Below are 9,047 nucleotides of genomic sequence, written 5' to 3'. Positions count from 1 at the left end.
TGGAATTATGGTCACTGTTCCCAAAATGCTCCCCTACTGAAACTTCGACCACCTGGCCGGGCTCATTCCCCAATACCAGGTCCAGTATGGCCCCATCCCTAGTTGGACTATCTACGTATTGTTTCAAGAAGCCCTCTTGGATGCTCCTTACAAATTCTGCCCCATCGAAGCCCCTAGCACTAAGTGAGTCCCAGTCAATATAGGGGAAGTTAAAATCACCCACCACTACAACCCCGTTACCTTTACATCTTTCCAAAATCTGTCTACATATCTGCTCCTCTACCTCCCGCTGGCTGTTGGGAGGCCTGTAGTAAACCCCCAACATCGTGACTGCACCTTTCCTATTCCTGAGCTCCACCCATATTGCCTCACTGCATGACCCCTCCGAGGTGTCCTCCCGCAGTTCAGCTGTGATATTCTCCTGAACCAGTAACGCAACTCCCTCACCCCTTTTACATCCCCCTCTATCCTGCCTGAAGGTTCTAAATCCTGGAACATTTAGCTGCCAATCCTGTCCTTCCCTCAACCAAGTCTCTGTAATAGCAACATCATAGTTCCAAGTACTAATCCAAGCTCTAAGTTAATCTGCCTTACCTGTTATACTTCTCGCATTGAAACAAATGCACTTCAGACCACCAGTCCCGCTGTGCTCCGCAACATTGGGCGGCACAGTGGTGCAGTGGTTAGCACTGCAGCCTCACAGCTCCAGGGACCCGGGTTCGATTCTGGGCACTGCCTGTGTGGAGTTTGCAAGTTCTCCCTGTGCCTGCGTGGGTTTTCTCCGGGTGCTCCGGTTTCCTCCCACAAGCCAAAAGACTTGCAGGTTGGTAGGTAAATTGGCCATTATAAATTGTCACTAGTATAGGTAGGTGGTAGGGAAATATAGGGACAGATGGGGATGTTTGGTAGGAATATGGGATTAGTGCAGGATTAGTATAAATGGGTGGTTGATGGTCGGCACAGACTCGGTGGGCCGAAGGGCCTGTTTCAGTGCTGTATCTCTAATCTAATCATCTCCCTGCCTGCTCTTCCTCTTACTGGCCTTATTTACTAGTTCCCCCTCATTTATTTCACTAGCTGTCCTGCTGCTCTGGTTCCCAACCCCCGCCACACTAGTTTAAACCCTCCCGAGTGACACTCGCAAACCTCGCAGCCAGGATATTTGTGCCCCTCCAGTTTAGATGCAACCCGTCCTTCTTGTACAGGTCCCATCTGTCCCTGAAGAGATCCCAATGGTCCAGATATCTGAAACCCTCCCTTCTACACCAGCTGTTCAGCCGCGTGTTTAGCTGCACTATCTTCCTATTTCTAGCCTCACTGGCACGTGGCACAGGGAGTAATCCCGAGATTACAACCAGAGAGGTCCTGTCTTTTAACTTTCTACCTAACTCCCTAAACTCCCCCTGCAGGACATCGTCACTCTTCGTGCCTATGTTACCAATGTGTACCACAACCTCTGGCTGTTCACCCTCCCCCTTCAGAATGCCCCCTGTCCGTTCAGAGACATCCTTGACCCTGGCACCAGGGAGACAACATACCATCCTGGAGTCTCTTTCACGTCCACAGAAGCACCTATCTGTGCACCTGACTATAGAGTCCCCTATAACTATTGCTCTATTGCAACTATTGCAGTTGATATTGACCTACCCAGTTTGTTTGTAATTTTAAATATCAAAATAAACTAACAGATAAGAACATAACATAAAAAATAGGGGCAGTAGGCAATATGACCCCTCAAGCCTGCTCCGCTATTTAATAGGATCATGGCTAATCTGATTGTGGCCTTAACTCCACTTTCCTGCCTGCTCCCCACCACCAGCACCCAAAACCCACCCCCTCCCCCAGAACCATGACTCACCTGTAGATCAAAAATCTGTCAAACTCAGCCTTAAATATATTCAATGTCCCAGCCTCCACTGCTCTCTGGGGTAGAGAATTCCACAAGTTAACAACCTTGAGAGAAGAAATTCCTCATCTCAGTCTTAAAAGAGAGACCCCCTACTTTGAAACTGTGCCCCCCAGTTCTGGATTCCCCCACAACAGGAAACATCCTCTCAGCATCTACCCTGTCGAGCACCCTTAGAATCTTACGTGTTTCAATAAGAACACCTCTCATTCTTCTAAACTCCAAATGAGTATAGGCCAAACCTGCTCAACCTTTCCTCATAAGACAACACCTTCATCCCAGGAATCAGCCTAGTGAACCTTCTCTGAACGGCTTCCAATGCAAGTATATCCCACCTTAAGTAAGGAGACCAAAAACTATACACAGTACTCTAGGTGTGCTCTCACCAATGCCCTGTACATTTGTAGCAAGACTTCCCTGCTTTTATACTCCATTTCCCTTGCAGTAAATGCGAACATTCCATTTGCCTTCCTGATTACTTGCTGTACCTGCACGCTAACGTTTGTGATTCACGTACAAGGACACCCAGATCTCTCTGTACCGCAGCATTCTGCAGCCTCTCTCCATGTAAATAATATTCTGATTTTCTATTCTTCCTGCCGAAGTGGACAACCTCATATTTTCCCACATTGTACTCAATCTGCCAAATTTTTTCCCACACACTTAACCTATCTGTATCCCTTTGCAGAATCTTTGTCCTCCTCAACTTATTTTCCTACCTACTTCATATCATAAGCAAAGTTGGCTACCAGTACACTTGGTCCCTTCATCCAAGTCATTAGTATAGATCGTAAATAGTTGAGGTCCCAGCACTGATCCCTGTAGCATTCCACTAATTAGTTTGCCAACCTGAAAATGCCCATTTATCCCAACTGTTTCCTGTTAGCCAATCCTCTATCCATGCTAATATATTACTCTCAACACCATGAGCTCCTATCTTGTACAGTAACCTTTTATGTGGCACCTTATCAAATGCCTTTTGGAAATCCAAATACACATCTATTGATTCTCCTTTATCCACCCCGCTTGTCACATCCTCAAAGAACAAATTTGTCAAACACGCTTTCCCTTTCTAAAAACCATGTTGACTCTGCCTGGTTGCATTTATGATTTTCTAAATGTCCTGCTACTACTTCCTTAATAATGGATTCTAGCATTTTCCCAATGACAAATGTTAGGCTAACTGGCCTATAGTTTCTTGCTTTGTGTCACCCTACTTTCTTGGAGGTGTTACATTTGTGGTTTTCCAATCCACTGGGACCTTTCAAGAACATAGGAAATTTTGGAAGACTATAACCAGTGCACCCACTGCTTTTAAGACCTAGGGATGCAGGTCATCAGATCCAGGGAACATGTCAGCCTTCACTGTTAGTTTTCCTAGAACTTTTTCTGCAGTGAGTCATTGTTTCTCCCTTTTGCCTCATAAAAAAGTGTTCAAATCTCTGCTAACTTATTTCCCTATAATAATTTCCAACTCTCATTCTCTAAAGGACCAACACTTACTTCAGTTGCTCTCTTCCTTTTCATATATATGTAGAAGCTTTTAGTCTCTGCCACTGCTTCCCTACTGTCTTACCTTTTAACTTATTTTCTCAGTCCACTTCAGGCAATTTAGTCTTCATACTTTTTTTTTAAGTTAAAAGGCCAGCATTTCTGCCCATCCCTCATTGCCCTCGAGACCTTGAACCACTGCAGTCCATCTGGTGTGGGTACACCCACAGTGCTGTAAATAGAGATCTTCTTGGAGTCTGATCCAGCATCAGTGAAGTAATAGCGATATATTTCCATGTGAGGATGGTGCATGACTTGGAGGGGAACGTGCAGGTGGTGGTGTTCCCATACATCTACTGTCATCCTTCCAGGTTTGGAAGGTGCTGTTGTAGTTGTCATTATTTAAGTTTAAGACACCAGTTTCAGACCCAAACTTCTCACCCTCAAACTGAATGTCAAATTCTACCATGTTACAATCATTCTTGCCTAGAGGATCCTTTACTGTGAAGTCATTTATTAATCCTGTCTCATTACATATTACCAAACCTAAAATAGCCTGCTCCCTGGTTGGTTCCAAAATGTATTGTTCTAAGAAACTGCCCTTAATACACTATGAACTCCTCCTCCAAGCTACCTTTGCCAATTTGATTAGAGCAATAACACAGGATTATTGCAGTACCTTTCCTACAAACCCCTATTATTTATTGATTTATTTTCCATCCTACAGTGTAGCTTGTTAGGGGGCCTATAAGCTACTCCCACCACAGACTTCTTTGCTATTTCTTATCTCCACCCCAACTAATTTTACATCTTGATCTTCCAAGCCAAGATCATTTACTACTGTATTGATCTCATCCTTTATTAATAGCTACCCCACCTCTTTCTTTTCTTCCGATCCTTCAGTGTCAAATACCCTTGATTCAGTTCCTAGCCTTGCTCACCTTGCAACCACATCTCGAATGGCTAGCATATCACACCCATGTGTTTCTATTTGTGCTATCAATTCACCCATATTGTTATGAATGCTGCATGTGTTCAGATGGAGAGCCTCTAATTTTGTCGTTTTACCATTTTTCCCTACTCTGACCTTATTTGCTGGTGCATTATGTTTGTACACTGTCCCTTCCTGTCACACTCTGGTTATCATTACTTATATTGCTACCCTGCATTATCGCCTTGTCCTTTTGTTAACTTTCTAAATTTCCCATCACCTGAAACCCCCCTTCCCCCAGCTGCTTCATTTAAAGCCTTCTCTACAGCCTAGTTAGATGATTCACCAGATACTGGTCCTGGCACAGTTCAGGCAAACGGTACAGCTCCCTCTTTCCCCAGTACTGGCGTCAGTGCCCCATGAATCAAAACTCATTGTCGAGCCTCACATTCAACTCTGATCTTATCTACCCTATGCCAATTTGCTTGTGGCTTTATGGTTCTTTTAATTGAGCCCCTAGCTCCTCAGCAGAGCCCCTTTCTTAGTACTATCTATGTTATAGGTAGCCACAAGGGCCATGACAAGTGTATCCTTCCCCTCTCGCTCCAAGTTATTCTCCAGCCCCAAGGAAAATGTCCTTAACCTTGACACTGATCAGGCAACACAACCTTCAGGCCCCTCTCAGCTGCACAGGATAGTTTCTATCACCTAACTATATGGTCCCCTACTACTATATTCCTTTTTATTCCCCCACTTAAATGGCCGCCAGCACCATGACATTGCAGTCAGCTTGCTCATCCTCCCTGCAGCCTCTGCTCTCATCCATACAAGCTGCAAGAACCTTGAACCTGTTGGGAAAATGCAAGGACTGAGGGTCCTCCGTTACGACCTTCTGAATCCTCATACCTGCCTCATTTGTAGTCACACACACCTGTCCCTGAGAAGGGATCAAATCTGAAGTACCTAGCCTAAGGGGTGTGACAGTCTCCTGTATCAAAGTGTCCAGGTAACTTTCTCCCTCCCTGATGCATCGCAGTGTCCAAATCCTGGACTCCAGCTCATCAACTCAGAGCCAAAGTTCCTCGAGCTGCAGACCCTTACTGCAGATATCGCTGCAGTGAATCACACTGGTGCCCACCAGCTCCCACATGCACTCTTGCCTCCTCCTGACCCACAGAAATTGCTGTTAAAAGATACTTATCTTATGGATTGAGCTCTACATGGTACTCAAGCTGTGATCCAACTAGTGTTGTATACAGTTTCAACTTTCTTGCTCTCATATTCTGTGTCTCAGCTAATAAAGGAAAGCATACCATGTGCCTTCTTAACCACCTTAACAATCTATTAGGAGCAGGGACCTTCACTGACATTTGCCTCAGGCCCCAAAGGCACTGGGTCCAATTTTAGAAATCCCTCCAGAACAGGCAGTAGAAACAGTTGGAAAGCCAGATCAATAACAATAATGTGGGATATGGAACACCAGACTACAGATAGGAATCAGGGCAATAAAGAGCAATGTACCCACTTAGTAAACCTATTCACACTTCTTAATCACTCACCCTGTTTGTCCCAGAAAGTGAAAAGTTTGGATTTCTAGATTCCTTTGGCTTGAGCCGTCAGGCTGGCAGTAAGTATGTCCGCAAGTGCCCATGTCCCAGAGAAGATTCCCACAAGAAACTGTGACCATAAGTTGAGGACAGGATTGGACACAGCTATAATGTCAGCACTACCCACTCCATGATTAGATGGCATTAACTCTCAAATCATGTGAAATAAGGGCATTCCAAAGAGCTCTGGAACCATACAGCTTCAAGGAGAAAACTCGCCCAAAACAGTGAGATTAGGAAGAGAAACAGCAGGTTATTCAGTCCCTGGAGCCTGTTCCACCATTCAAGTAGATTAGGGCTGACCTGTACCTCAATTCCATTTACCCACATTGATTCCTTATGCCTCAATACCCTTACTCAACAAAAATCTATCAATTTACCTCAGTTTTGTAAGTTTCAACCGACCCAACCCTTCTTTGGGGGAAGACAGTTCCAGAGTTCCACTATGTGAAGTGCTTCCTGCCATCACCCCTGAAATGCCAAGCTTTAATTTTATGGGCATTCTGCATGTCCTAGGACTCCCTCCCACACCAGTGTCAAATGTTTCTACCGCCAAGTTTTTCTAGTGCTTTCTGTACTTTGAATCCCTAAACCGGTGTTGCTTCACAGTTCCTAGTGAATTACCTCACTTCCTCACACTGAACTCCATCTGCCAGTTTTTCCCACACGTTTAATCTAGCAGGGTCCCTTCACAATTTTTTTCTTCCATCTATTTTACCAGATCAACCAACAGTCATCAACAAACATTGGATATACAGCACTTCATTCCTCCAGCTAAGTCATTTATGAATAGTGAAATGCTATAGCAAAAGAATGCTGGATAATTCAGGAAGTGGCTAATAAGCTTGAAACCAGAATCTGGGTAATTTCTTGCCTAAATAAGTAACTGCATTAGAGTCAGAATTATACAGCACAGAAACAGGCCCTTCAGCCCATCATGTCTATGCCGGCCATCCAACACCTATCTATTCTAAACCCATTTTCCAGCACTTGAAACACCATAGCATACAAGGCTGTGGGCCAAGTGCTCATCAAAATATTTTGTAAATGTTGAGGGCTCCTGCCTCTATCCTTCGGGTGGTGTGTTCCAGATTCCAACCTCTGGGTGAAAATAGATTTCCTTAGGTTTACATATCAAAGTTACAGTTTAGCATTTATGCTGCTGCAGTTACAATTAAGAGTTGAGAATATTTCTGTATCGTAGTGAGAAGGGATTTTACCTGGTGCTGAAAAGCTGACTCAGTTACTATTGTAGGTAACAATCAGCTTAAGACCTGCCGACAGGTCTGTGGTTGGCTGCTTTAAAAAAAGTCAGAACACAGTCAGTGAAACTTCTCATCCCTGTAGTATATTCCCAACTACGAACATACAAATTAGGAGTAAGCCACTCAACCCTGCTCTGCCATTCAACATCATGGCTGATCTGATTGCAACCTCAACTCCACATTCCTGCCTACCCCAATAACCTTTCACCTCCTTGATCATCAAGAATCTATTCACCTCTGCCTTAAAAATATTCAGACTTTGCTTCCACTGCCTTTTGAGGGAGCGTTTCAAAGACTCACGACCCTCAAAAAATTCTCATCTGACTTAAATGGGCAACTACTTGTTTTTAAAATAGTGACCCCCCCTAGTTCTAGATTCTCCCATAAGGGGAAACATCCTTTTCACATCCACCCTATCAAGACCCCTCAGGATCTTATGTTTCAAACAAGTCACCTCTTATTCTCCCAAACTCCAGCAGATACAAGCCTAACCTGTCCCACCTTTCCTCAAGACAAACCACCCATTACAGGTATTAGTAAACCTTCAACTGGGGGACTGCCCCTTTTTGCTCCTTAGTTTCTTTAATCATTATTGTCACCCCACCTTTTATACCACCTCTCCAGATAGCTGAACATTTCTCATAGGGTTTTCAGACTATGATTCCTGCCCCTCTCTAAACCATGCTTCTATAACAAGGCAAAAAGTCACTTGTGGGAGTGGTGTACAGGCCACCTAACATTAACCACACTGTAGGACAGGGTACAAAAGGGAGAAATAAAGGAAGAAAGGTATGGCAATAATCATGGGGGATTTTAACCTAAATATAGACTGGAAAAAAATCAGATGGGCAGAAGGTAGCCTAGATGAGGAGTACATAGAATGTTTTCAGGATAATTTCTTGTAACAGTACGTTCTGGAGCCAGAGAGCAGGCTATACTAGACCTGGTATTGTGCAACGAGATAATTAATGACCTCAGGAACCCCTAGGTAGCAGCGATCGTGATTGAATTTTATTCAGTTTAAGGAGAGAAAAGTGGGTCCAAGACTAGTATTTTAAACTTAAATAAGGGCAATTATGAGGGCATGAAAGTAGAGCTAGCAAATTAGGTTAAGGAGAGGACAATAGAGGTGCAGTGGCAGACATTTAAGGGGACATTTCAGAATACACAGAATAGATACATTCCAAGGAGAAAGAAATATTCCAAGGGGGCACCCGCCATCGGTGGTTAACTAAAACAGTTAAAGATAGTATCAAACTTAAAGAAAAAGCATATCATTGCACAAAGATAGGTAGGTCAGAAGATTGGACAGAATATTAACAGCAAAGATTGACTAAAAGATTGATAAGGAAGGTAAAATTAGAGTATGAAAGAAAGGTAGCTAGAAATAGAGAGAGTTCATATAGATATTTTTAAAAAGGTAACAGTGAATGTTGGTCCTAGAGAAAGTGAGTCTGGGGGATTAATAATGGATAACGAGATGGCAGATGAACTGAACAGATATTTTGCTATATATCTTCACTATAGAGGATACAAGTAACATCCCAGAATTAGCTGCAAGTCAGGAAATGAAAGGGAGGGAGGAACTCAAGAAAATTACAACCACCAGGGAAGTGAAACTGCAGAAGTTGTTGGAGTTGCAGACTGACAAGTCCCCAGGTCCTGATGGACTTCATCCTAGGGTGTTAAAAGTGGCCAGTGAGATAGTTTTAATTTTCCAAAATACCCTAGATTTTGGAAAGGTTCCACTAGACTGGAAAATAGCAAATGCAACTCCTTTGTTCAAAAAGAGGGAGACAGAAAGCAGGAAACTACAGGCCAGTCAGCTTAACACCTGTCTTAGGGAA

The sequence above is a fragment of the Heterodontus francisci genome, chromosome 37 (assembly GCF_036365525.1).
Source record: "Heterodontus francisci isolate sHetFra1 chromosome 37, sHetFra1.hap1, whole genome shotgun sequence".
Lineage (NCBI taxonomy): Eukaryota > Metazoa > Chordata > Chondrichthyes > Heterodontiformes > Heterodontidae > Heterodontus > Heterodontus francisci.
The sequence above is the reverse complement of the archived record's forward strand: the minus strand, read 5'-3'. Positions refer to the sequence as shown.